The sequence below is a fragment of the Takifugu rubripes genome, chromosome 16 (assembly GCF_901000725.2).
Source record: "Takifugu rubripes chromosome 16, fTakRub1.2, whole genome shotgun sequence".
Lineage (NCBI taxonomy): Eukaryota > Metazoa > Chordata > Actinopteri > Tetraodontiformes > Tetraodontidae > Takifugu > Takifugu rubripes.
The window spans coordinates 12987600-12999802 of NC_042300.1; the positions used below are offsets into that span (position 1 = coordinate 12987600).

At 51.9% G+C, this 12203-nt stretch overlaps 1 pseudogene; it reads right to left on the reverse strand.

Annotated features, from left to right (window-relative positions):
• Positions 1-5514: 5514 nt before the first annotated feature.
• LOC115253084 (protein broad-minded-like) overlaps positions 5515-12203 on the reverse strand; it is a 39296-nt pseudogene continuing 32607 nt past the window's right edge.

Genomic DNA, 12203 nt, shown 5'->3' on the forward strand with positions numbered 1-12203 from the left:
TCCGGGCCTCTTCTCCTCCGTGGTGGAACTTCAAGGAACCACGAGTGGATATGAAGTGGAAACTCATCATGGCTGCATTGATACAGAAGCGAGCCTGCTTCCATTATGTGTGTGTGTGTGTGAGTGTATGTGTATGTGTATGTGTATGTGTGTGTATGTGTATGTGTGTGAGTGTATGTGTGTGTGTATGTGAGTGTATGTGTGTGTATGTGTGAGTGTGTGTGTGTGAGTGTATGTGTGTGAGTGTATGTGTGTGTATGTGTGAGTGTATGTGCGTGTGTGTGAGTGTATGTGTGTGTATGTGTGAGTGTATGTGTGTGTGTATGTGTGAGTGTATGTGTGTGTGTGAGTGTATGTGTGTGTGAGTGTATGTGTGAGTGTATGTGTGTGTGTGTGAGTGTGTGTGAGTGTATGTGTATGTGTGAGTGTATGTGTGTGTGAGTGTGTGTGTGTGTGTGTGCAGGCTGTCCTGATCCTGTGTGGTGACTTTCGGATGTTATTCCGTGGTGATTCCAGCTCCTGACATTTCCCTGCTGGTCCCTCTACTCGCCTCCATCTTCCCTCTCTATCTCTCTTCCTTCCTGGGGGGGGGGTTGTTAGTTCTTTGAGGGGCTCTGGGTCTCGACCCAGCCACAATAATAAGCCAACGCATGAATAAAGTAAATGAATATCCTGCTGCAGGGACGTCTCCATCTCACCGCTGAATGACATCATAGCCACAAAATGGCCGACAGTGCGGCTCAGAACAGTCTTCCCATCAGGACGCGTTAGCATGGTGGCTACATTTTGATGCTCTGGTTAGAAATGGGCTGCTAGCCATTGAATGCAACTCTTCTGAGTAGTCTCGAATAAATGTCCAGCATCTTTCATGCCGCTCCTCTTGTTGGTTCTGCATAATTTATAGGACTTGGCGTCCTGAATTATGAATAAGTACATTTATGGTGTTACGGAGGCCAGCAGGAGCGGCTTCACGCTTGTCTTGAGAATGTGGTGTTTGGCCAACATGAACTTCAGAAAATGCGAAAGGGTGTTAAACTGTAACGTTCTCATAGAAACCCTGATACGTCTGCTGGTTAATCTGCTGTGGAAGCAGGACCTTTACGTATCCAGAGGTTAGCCTCTCGTATCAGCATGTTGCTGCTCATTACGCTGTTTCATTAGGTGGAAATTCTTCCAGAACCAGACCTGAATACCGTTGTGGCTGGAGGAGGGTGGGATGGCTCATCTCAGAGGGAATGCATGCTAGCAATGGATTAGCATTTATAGACAAGCATCATTGTTAAACTGACCGGAGTTTAGCTGATTGGAAGGTCTTTGTCAAACAACAGCATTTTAGACCTCGATGGGATTCAACATTTAAACATTTCTGAAGGACTTTTAGTCTTTTCCTGCCACAATCAGATCAGACTCTGAAAACCAATCACCTGAAATGACTTCTCCATTTTCATTATCATTCATTCTCCTTTGGCACTCTGAGAATACTGAGAAGATCCATAAAATCTTCCCAATATTTCCGCATGAATCCTCAATTTTTACCTGTGGGAAATGAACCACTTCATTGTTTTTTAAAGGGGTTTTATACAACAGTCTTGGAGACTCATTTAATCTGACTAACTAATTAAGTAAACAGCAGGAACCATCTCAGAGATGGTTCCAGAGAGGAACCTGTTCGGAGGTCGTGAACCCAATCCCTCTGCAGCTCTATTGGCAGAATCGGTGTGGAAACCCCCTGATTGTTATCGACTCGCAGACCAACATGAAAAAATCCATTCGTTTGCTTTGGAATCGATCGAAGAAACGTTCTGGTTGTGAGGCCTGAAGACCACGATCCGGAAAAACAAGTCCACCTTCATCACCACTAACCGAAACCTGTTCAGTAGCATTCAGCAACGTGTCCTCCTGTGAGTTGACATAATAACAGGTGTTCCACAGGGTGTGCTCTTTGGACCGCCTGAAATTTACCCATGTGGCTACGTGATATGGACGTGCTGCAGGTCTATGGAGGACTGTGGATCTCGGCTGGCCTGGGAGCGCCTCGGAATCCTCCCGGAAGAGCTGAAGTGTCTGGGAATCTTTGCTGGAAGGAAGGAAGGAAGGAAGGAAGGAAGGAAGGAAGGAAGGAAGGAAGGAAGGAAGGAGGCGCACAGTAGTGGACTGTGTGTCCTTGTTTTTGCTCCTGGTTTTAAGGATGAGGTTTAGAATTACAGTTGGGTTGTGGTTAGTTAGGGAGTTAGTTAGGGGGATAGTTATGGGTTAGTTAGGGTGTTGGTTAGGTGGATAGTTATGGGTTAGTTAGGGGGTTAGTTAGGGAGTTAGTTAGGGGGATAGGTATGGGTTAGTTAGGGTGTTAGTTAGGGGGATAGTTATGGGTTAGTTAGGGGATAGTTATGGGTTAGTTAGGGGTGTTAGTTAGGGGGTTAGTTAGGGAGTTAGTTAGGGTGTGTAGTTAGGGGGTTAGTTATGGGTTAGTTATGGGGTTAGTCTGCATGGTTAGTTAGGGCACACATATGTGAAATATAGATTTTTAACACACCAAAAATTGCCATATTAATATTTATGTTTCCAGAGGTTAATACCTACATTCCTCAATCAATAACTAGCTGCAAACATGAGATGAAACCAATCAAACATTTGCAGAGGTCAATCGATGTTTCCTTTTTATTAAATTCTTTTTTATTCTGACTCTCTTTTATTTGGTGCTCCTTAAAAATGGGTTATTCAGTGTGAACAGTGGCTACAATTAAGTTCTGCATTAGACCAGTAAAGGGACGGAGTGATTGTTCCCAGCACCCGGGTCAGCTAATTAGCTAGTTAGCATGAGCTCGCTTGGCTGAAACCTAAATTACTGCAGCGAAATTGTTATGAAATGAAGGTTGATTCCCGTTGATTACGGGCGTCCTGCTGACCCGTCCTCCTGCCGTGCACGGAGCGGAGCCAGCAGAGGCCATCCTTAGTTAGCGAGGCAGCGACAGATCCGGAATATTCCTGCACTTTGAGGATTTTAAGAAGCGAGGCCTGCAGCTTTGTGCTCCTGCCACGAGGAGGAAGGGATCGGACGTCCTCTCAGAGTGGCTGTCGGACAGCACGGAGCTCCTCTGGAGGAGGCGCAGCAGCAAACCTCAGGCTGGTTTGGAGATCGATAAATGATGCTAGGAAACAAGCAAAGGGCAACGCCCACACAGCAAAGGGTAACGCCCACACAACACAGGGTAACGCCCACACAGCAAAGGGTAACGCCCACACAACACAGGGCAACGCCCACACAGCAAAGGGCAAGCGCCCACACAACATGACCTCATGGACAGAAGAGTCAGGCACAGCGCGGGTCACAACGTGACCTTTGGGACCCTTACAAACAGAAACTGTTTTCCCCTGACAGTGATCCGTTGATCCCCACGGCTCTGAATAACTGTTTCCAGTTGACTGTCTGCAGATGTTTGTTAGCAGTATGAGACACGCAGGGGGCCTCTCCTCTGGACCTGGACCCCCTCATATAAATATCCTCACCAGGAGCTGGATCCTCTGGATCCTTCCCCTGGACAAAATCCTGGAAGGCCGTTATGGGGCTGATCAGAGACCATATTGTCTCCAGCCAGACACAAAACAAATAAAATAGAGGAGAATAAACGTATCCAAGACATTAGAAAGACCTCATTTGGTTCTTCTGAGTAGGCAGGAACCTGCAGGAACCTCCCTCTGGGGCCTTTTTACAGGAACTTTAGGTACTAAGATCGGGCCTGAAAAACTCCGGGGTGGAGCTTGAGTTTTACTCAATGCGATTGGCCAGAAGCCCGGCAGAAGAGGAGCATTAGCCTAGCTAGCTAGCTAGCAGGCTCTCCTCATTCATAGCATCCACGACCACGTACACAAACCAGAAATGCTGCCCCGTCAAGGGCTGCGACCCCATGGTGGAGACCCGACCATCAAGAGGGCCAAGTGAGAGGAAGGCTTCCTGAAAGTTCCTGTTCCGAGCATCTTCCAGGAACTCCCAGAGCGGTGCTGTGGTGCAGCCATAGTGGCACCGCTGGCCCTAATAAGCTTGGCATTAATTATGCGGGGACCAACCTTTCCCTAATGAACGAGCGGTCTCGGCTCAAGTAGGTTTGTGTTGGCTCCAGGTCCAGAGTCAGACCCACGAGCTTTACAGTGAGCCCAGACCTGATGGACCTCCAGTAAGAGCAAGCTACAACAGCTTCATTGTCACTTCCCCAACATCCTAAACCTGTCGCCCGTGGCAACAATCGTCATGGTGGAGGCGGAATCATGTGGCCATGATCCACAAACAAGCAGTGAGTGGGGCTGGTGCCGGGACCAGGGTGGTGTTTGTGTGTCTTTGGATTTTAAAGCGTCACAAACCTGCAGCTCTTTATTTCATGTGACCTTCAGACACGTTCCAGTTCCCCCAGAACAAAAGGCTTAAATGTTTGTGGGTTCCCTCTCACTGCCGTCGCTCCACCGATCTCGCCTTCTTTAAAGCGAAGCGTTTGTATCTCATCTCGTCTTCTTGGTGCCATCAAACAGAAACAGAACTGCTGAAAATCCAAAAGGCCTCCTGAAAGTTCTGCAGCCCTTTAAAGAGGGACGATGGGGCCAAAGAGGGCGGACGCCAACCGGGCCAACGCTCTTCCACATTAGCACAGACCATTGATGAAAGGTGAAGGAAGGTCGCGGCTACGCTAACAACGCGGCGCCCATTTGAAGGGCGGGGCCTGAAGCCTGAACCTTCTCTGCAGGCACCAGTAGAACAGCAGGATCAACCCAACACAACCTCACAATCTCGATGTGTCGGGCTGCGGTCAACCTGCTGGACGCGGGCAGCGGTGCCAGAAGCCCCCCCCCCCGCCCATCACCCCCCCCATCACCCCCCCGTCGGTGGAGAGGGGACGGATGAACCCGTTTGTTATTCAGATCTGAGCGTGTCTGAAGAGGGGCGGCAGGCCGGGGCGCTAATGCGGGTTTGTGGCCACGATGCCTCCTCATGCATCTTTCATGCGAGCACCCGGCGCCAGGACAGGTGATGCGTCCTGGCATTAATGATGTGATGGGAAAACCGGGATGAAACCCTGGAAGCCAGGTTGATCCCAAGGCTGCTGAGACCAGCGGGCAAACGGTTCATGTCACCACACGCGAGCTATCCCGCTGTAGCTAGGCTCCTCCGTCTCCAGGTAGCCCGCCGCCAGAGTCAACACCCGTTTGGACCTCTCGGCTGTGACGGGTTCCCTGCTGAAGGGGAGCATCCAGACATCGGGAAGCGTCCAAACTCCTCAAATAGAGTCAATTAACTGTCTCGAGGAGCCAAAGAAGCGTGTTGATGCCGATCTTGGCGTCACGTTGGGATCAGTTTTCACCTCCTCTGAGGTCCTCTGGGATCCTCTGAGGTCCTCTGAGGTCCTCTGGGGTCCTTTCTGAGGTCCTCTGAGGTCCTCTGAGGTCCTCTGGGGTCCTTTCTGAGGTCCTCTGAGGTCCTCTGAGGTCCTCTGGGGTCCTCTGAGGTCCTCTGGGGTCCTTTCTGAGGTCCTCTGAGGTCCTCTGGGGTCCTTTCTGAGGTCCTCTGAGGTCCTCTGAGGTCCTCTGGGGTCCTCTGGGGTCCTCTGGGGTCCTCTGAGGTCCTCTGAGGTCCTTTCTAAATGAAACTGTAGATCTGATGGTCGCCGTCAGCCGGTGGGCGACGGGTCGGGTCGGGTCGGGTCGGGTCGGGTCAGCTGGCCTCACTCGGCCGTGCTGCAGATGCTCCTCATGGCCGTGAGAACGACGCTCCGGTAGCTCCGCTCCAGCTCCATCATGAACTGCAGGTAGTCGCCAGACCCTGAAACCCCGGATCGGGTCCTCCTGCAGGAGAAGAGCAGAACGGAACCAATCAATCAGAACCTGGAGCAGTTTTGGGTTTGTAGTTTTGAAGTTAGGATAAAAGCCCACCTTCTCTCTATTAAACCCTCTTTTTAGCTACTGCCCAACATAACCAGGTCCACAGAAGGCGCTGAAGAACCAACGCCGTCACGTCTAATCTGTGTATTCTGTCTCTAAAGTCCACCCAGGAACAAGAACATTTTAGTTGGAGACTCCGTTCCGCTCGGGGTTGAACCCGGCGGCTGTAATTGCCGCGTGGCGCGTGTGCCGACAGCCTGACGCCGGCGAGACTCTGGGAACGCAAACACCTCCACACAGCAAAGATCGAGCTGGAGCTTCATCAATTAGCAGCCAGGGAGACGTGCGCTGAATAGCAACGTGCTGATGATGCCATCAGTTCGCTGTGGCCATTAATGAGTTCTGCTGCTCTTCCAACGCGCACGACGTGGTTTTGGAAATGGAATTAGTTTGTAAAGTAGTTATGAGAGCAATCAATTACAGGAAACCCATTAAAACACATCTCGAAGTTTACATGTAAATCCAACTAGCGCGGGGCGGGTGGCGACAATGGTTAGCAATTAGCCTCTCGCGCTGCGGATGCTAGTTCCTCGTCTAAGCTAATAAAAAGCTGACCATTAATAATAAAGGTGAGTTTAATCATTTCAACTCCAGCTCATAGGAGCAGGAAAAAGGGCTTGAACCAACAACCACTGTGTCTCTGGAGCGACGCCGCGGAATCATCTGCCCGCCCTCCGAGTCTCCTGGCGAGCTCCAGCCGGACGTCCTGAAATGAGCACCATCGTTCACAGGAACGTGTTGAGGACAGAAACCACCATGGAGTCCAGCACCAGCTAAAGAAAGGGCTGGTCAGCTGGTGGCTCCATGGTTATTATGGGGTGGGGGGCTTTGGCTGTGATAAGGACTCCACAGGTGAAAAGCTTCAGAACCCCGATGGCCGAAGAAAAGGAGCATTTCACTGACGCTGAGTCTGACTGAGATGTGCTGCTTTTAGTAAAGGACGCTGCTCCGGGATCAGCTGCCTCCGGGATCAGCCGCTCCGGGATCAGCCGCTCCGGGATCAGCCGCTCCGGGATCAGCCGCTCCACAACCAGAGACACAGCACGGTCTTAGGTCTGTCAAACAGCGACACAGAGGAGCCCCCCTCTCTGGGCCGTCCTGGGGGCTTCTCCTCCTCCGATGCCTCCAAAGCCATCGATGGACATTCTTGGAGCGTCACGCTGGTTAGGGGTTAGGGGCTAGGGGTTAGGGGCTAGGAGCTAGGGGCTAGGGGTTAGGGGCTAGGAGCTAGGGGCTAGGGGCTAGGGGTTAGGGGTTAGGGGCTAGGGGGTAGGGGCTAGGGGCTAGGGGCTAGGGGTTAGGGGCTAGGAGCTAGGGGTTAGGGGTTAGGGGTTTAGGGGCTAGGGGTTAGGGGCTAGGGGCTAGGGGTTAGGGGTTAGGGGCTAGGGGTTAGGGGCTAGGAGCTAGGGGTTAGGGGTTAGGGGTTAGGGGCTAGGGGCTAGGGGTTAGGGGTAGGGGTAGGGGTAGGGCTAGGGGTTAGGGGCTAGGGGTTAGGGGCTAGGGGTTAGGGGTTAGGGGTTAGGGGCTAGGGGTTAGGGGTTAGGGGCTAGGGGTTAGGGGCTAGGGGTTAGGGGCTAGGGGTTAGGGTTAGGGGCTAGGGGCTAGGGGTTAGGGGCTAGGGTTTAGGGGTTAGGGGCTAGGGGTTAGGGGTTAGGGGTTAGGGGTTAGGGTTAGGGGCTCGGGGTTAGGGGGTAGGGGCTAGGGGTTAGGGGTTAGGGGCTAGGGGCTAGGGTTTAGGGGTTAGGGGCTAGGGGCTAGGGGTTAGGGGCTAGGGGTTAGGGGCTAGGGGTTAGGGGTTAGGGGCTAGGGTTAGGGGTTAGGGGCTAGGGGTTAGGGGGCTAGGGTTAGGGGCTAGGGTGGCTCCCCCGCACCTCCAGCTGCTGGAGCCTCGTGGAGCCTCCGCTCGGACTCACCTTGAGGAAGAGCTGCAGCTCCTGCCTCTGGGTTGTGCTGCAGGATCTGTGGCTGCAGGTGCCTTGAAGGCGGGCCACGCACGTGTAAACCTGGTAGTCGGCGCCCATCAGCACGCAGCAGCAGAGGTAGTGGCAGACCTCCGTCCAGTCCAGGTAGTTCCAGAAGCACTGAGCCAGCCAGTGGAGGCACATCTGTGGGGAGCACGAACGCAGGTCACCTGTGTGGACCGTTGCAAACAGGAAGTGATGCGTGAGGAGTCCAGGTGTTAGTCCGGACCCATCCGTGCTGCTACTGATCATGATGAGAAGATGTGAGGCTTCTAATGGCCTCCATTAAATCTGCAACAACAACTACCAGCATGGTTAGAAATGATCACCTGACTTCCTGTTAATGACCCGCACCACAGGAAGGCAGCGGACCACCTAAACGCGCCGGCAGGAGCCGATTCTGCGCTATCGCCGCCGATACGGGGGGGGGGGGCAAGAATGGAAAGGACAGTCTGGGATGGGGGGGGGGGGGGGGGGCAACAGGGGACAGATTGATACACGTTTGGTGGCCCATAACAGGAAAAAAGATCAATTTCAGCCTTGAAAGACCAAACAAACTTGTAAAAAGTCCTATTTTTGCTGACATCCATGATTAGCGATGTGATTAGCGTAGCGGCGGCGGTCGATAAGGAAAAGAGACGTTGGTGACGGTTTTGCGTTTTCCCAACGTTTCCCTGCAGCCCACATTCTGCAGAGCTGTTTCAAGACCAACACATCCCAGCACCCGGTCGCCATGGCGGCGCTTTCACGCTACCACAGCTCGAGGGTCTGGGAATAGATCTTCCCATGTCAGAGGGGGAAACGTTGCGCTCATTAGCTCCTTTGAAAGCAAAGAGAGACGCTAAGCTAAAAGGTTTTTGGGCCTCAAACAGTCCTAAACATCAAATATAAATTTGTTGTTTTGAGAATGAAACTTTTCGACGTCTCCACACAGCTTTAGTTTACGTCCCCATTTTGTGACACGTTTTGCTAGCGGCAACTGTTGATCAACCTTCCAGAGCCATATTAGCTGAGGTTGAGTGTGTTTGTCTCTAGTGGTGACTTTTCTGGGACGTTTTCCTCGCTAAACTTGTAGCAACCTTGACGGTGGCGCTAGCATCAGCACTTAACACACCGTTAAGTTTGAATCGTTTGTCTACAGCCAATCAAATCATCGTTTGTTCCAATCAAAGAATCCCAGCAGGGCCGGACCCCCTCAAACAGGGAGAAACCTGGAGCAGGACCAGGATATGTGGGGGCTCCTTTTGGTGGGGGGGGGGGGGGGGGGGGGGGGTGGGTGGTAGGGGACGTGCTGGACTAACCCAACCCTAACCCTACCTGAGACGGGGGTGAATCCTGACACCCTGAAGGCCGAGTGGACCAGAGGAACTTCCGCCCTTCAGCAGCATCTCCACGTAGTGAGCTGTGCACCAGTAAAAGCGGGGGGGCGCCCGACCCCTGCCACCGCCCCGGGGAGGTGGATCTGGATCAAAGACCGCACACGTTAGAAACTGAGCCAAACACTGACCCAAACGGTTTTGTCGTGGTTGTTTCCGGATGACTGAAGCGTGGATCCTGGCGGGCCAGATGAAGGCGGATGGGGAGCAGGCAGGAGAGGGAGGCGGAGCAGCAGCCTCAGCGAGCGCTCCGCCTCCCCACGCGTAACCATGAAGACGCTGGAGGCCAGCCAGTCGTGGCCCGGGTAGCCTTCCATGCTGAGGGCCTGGGCACCGAGTTTCAGGGTCCAAATGGAGCCGGTAAACAAGCAGAATTCAAGCTTTTGGAGTCACGACGGCCAAAAGGCAAATCAGCCGCTCCCAGACCGCCGTTATAAGTCAGAGAATATGACACTAAGAGCACGAGGGGAGTCATAAACCAGGTCAGTAAAACCCCAGTCAGATTTATGCTTAAATTAATGAAAGTTGAAATCACACTGAGGAAGAATTAAAGCAGACTTTTACGTTCAGAATTTAATAACTTTTGGTGCTTAATCAAGAACGGCCCCTCCTAAATAAGAGGATTCCACAGTAGGACTGAAAACACAGGCAGGATACGGAGTTCTGGAGAGGGTTCGATTCTCTGTGAGGACAGGAACGCCTTCACCCGTCTCAGGAGCAGAGTCAAATCAGGCGCAGCATCGTCCCTCAGCAGCCCGAGGTAGCGGCCGTACCTGCGGAGGCACAGAGAATTACACAGCTAGCCGTGGCACGCTAGCCGTGCTGGCTATAGCACGGTTAGGGTAAGGCTAGCACGCTAGCCGTGCTGGCTATAGCACGGTTAGGGTTAGGCTAGCACGCTAGCCGTGCTGGCTATAGCACGGTTTAGGGTTAGGCTAGCACGCTAGTCGTGCTGGCTATAGCACGGTTAGGGTTAGGCTAGCACGCTAGCTGTGCGGCTATAGCACGGTTAACCCTAACCCTAAGGCAACTCCACATTAGCTCCAGCTAGCTGATGCCCATCTTCCTCCTAAATAATCCCTTTAAAGGTGAAGAGGAGAAGAACGCAGCTTTGTGGGTGATGAGGCAGCAGTTTTCGATGGATGAGCAGTGTTGTCTGGGATTGTGGGATTTGGCTGGCCCTCCTGTGAATGTGATTTTAATAATATCCACTGGCACCCGTGGAAATACAGGCCCGTTTTTTACAAGTCCAGCACAGTCAGATTTAGTCTGACACTGCAAGTGAGGATTTACCACAAATTCATGTCCAACAACTTTTTAAATCCTCTGAGACAGACGTCTCTGCGGGCAACACTCAAAAAGTGCTAACATGGCGCTTTCGTGCCAACAGCTCCCAGAACCACGGCGTGATGTCACAGCGGGGTTATCGTCTTAAAGACGGAAACGAGTCGGCCGAGACACGAGCACCAGTCAGAGTGGGCAAATAAAGAGTTAAGCTAAGTATGCTAATGCTCTGATAACGCAGGAGTAAGCTAAGTATGCTAATGCTCTGATAACGCAGAGTAAGCTAAGTATCCTAATGCTCTGATAACGCAGAGTAAGCTAAGTATGCTAATGCTCTGATAACGCAGAGTAAGCTAAGTATGCTAATGCTCTGATAACGCAGAGTAAGCTAAGTATCCTAATGCTCTGATAACGCAGAGTAAGCTAAGTATGCTAATGCTCTGATAACGCAGAGTAAGCTAAGTATGCTAATGCGCTGATAACGCAGAGTAAGCTAAGTATGCTAATGCTCTGATAACGCAGCGCCCACTCTGGGGCTTCTCTGGGGGTCGGGGCCTTGAAGGGTGCTGAAGGTTTCAGCTGCTCCCTGGCTGCACCCCTTTATCCCTTTGGGGGTTGGGGGGGACTCTCCAGGTCCCTGCAGGGCCCGTTGTCAGCACCATGTGGTCCGGTACCTCTGGGGTCCGGTACCTCAGCAGGGCTACGAAGGTGTCCTGGCTGCTCCCGAACACACTCCGAGTTTTGTTGGTTCCTGTGCTGGTGGTTTCGGACCACTTTGGGTTTTTGGTTGCCTCTAAAAACCTTGGATGTTTTGGGGGTTTTGTTGGTCCAGAAAGGTGAAGCTAAGTTAGCTGAGTAAGCCAGAGGTTCATACAGGTCATCAAAGGTCTCCAGCCTCATATTCCTGAAGGTCAGGATCTCTGCGAGGTCCCAGATTTTACCTGACGCAGGTGTGGACTCCCAGGTGCTCCACAGGTGATAGAAGGGTGCCTTCAATGCTCCACTCCTCCGCTGGAAAACAGACACCAGGTTATTAGCAGCTCCAAGTCAGGATCAGGGTCAGGGTCAGGGTCAGGGTCAGGGTCAGGGTCAGGGTCAGGGTTAGGGTCAGGGTCAGGGTCAGGGTCAGGGTCAGGGTTAGGGTCCAGGGTCAGGGTCAGGGTCAGGGTCAGGGTTAGGGTCAGGGTCAGGGTCAGGGTCAGGGTCAGGGTTAGGGTCAGGGTTAGCGGTCAGGGTCAGGGTTAGGGTTAGGGTCAGGGTTGACCTGTAACCCTGCCTAATAAATGAATCTGTGTTTAGCATATATAAGCTAATAAATGAATATTTTAATGAATATTAAATCACAGAATGAAGTTGCACAATAGTTTTGATTCTGTTTTCAGGAGGAGGCAGAAAGACTCGAAGCTTCATGGAAGAGTTACAAAAAACATCAATTATCACAAAAAAGCTCATTTTAGACGTTTTAAGAAGATTTTATATAAATTGACATCACTGACTCTCTAAACACTTCAGTACAAAAGCTGCTTAAAAAGAAACTAAACAAGTTTGACGTGGGCGAACGTGGATGAATAAATAATCCCAACAAAGGCAAACTGAGGCCTTGTCGTGGGTCGGTCGGAGGAGCGCTCCTCCTGCCTGACAAACGCATAATAAATCA